The sequence below is a fragment of the Chinchilla lanigera genome, unplaced genomic scaffold, assembly GCF_000276665.1.
Source record: "Chinchilla lanigera isolate Chin_1 unplaced genomic scaffold, ChiLan1.0 scaffold00077, whole genome shotgun sequence".
NCBI lineage: Eukaryota > Metazoa > Chordata > Mammalia > Rodentia > Chinchillidae > Chinchilla > Chinchilla lanigera.
Genome location: NW_004955478.1, coordinates 8,076,649 through 8,077,210, shown reverse-complemented (window position 1 = coordinate 8,077,210; position 562 = coordinate 8,076,649).

Sequence of the window (562 nt, the reverse complement as noted above, 5' to 3'; positions counted from 1 at the left end):
GCTGGGATTACAGGTATGCGCCACCACGCCCGGCACATTACAGGTTTTGAATAAAACCCATTAGGAAATTTAAAGAGTTATTTTTAAAAGATAAAGGTAGCAATAAAATATCCAATAAATATTGAAATATCCATTTAAAAATGGTATAGTAGCTGGGCATGGTGGCACATGCCTGTAATCCCAGCATTCAAGAGGCTGAGGCAGGAGGATGGCTGTGAGTTCAAGGCCAGCCTGGGCTACAAAATGAGTTCAAAACCAGGCTGAACTGCATAGTGAGACCCTGCCTCAAAAAGGGAAAAAAAAAAAGGTATAGTAGTAGCTGGGCATGATGGTGAATGCCTGTAATCCCAGTTATTGGAAAGGCTGTGGTGAGAGGATCCCTTGAGCCCACAAATTTAAGACCAGCCTAGATAACATAGGGAGATCACCATGGTACAGTAGTATAGATACAAATGTCTCCCACTGGAAAAAGATACTAACTTTCTTACGAAAGCAATACTACTTCTCACTTCAGATAAAAGAGAAGACGGCATTCAACTTGTACACAGATAACAGGACAGTC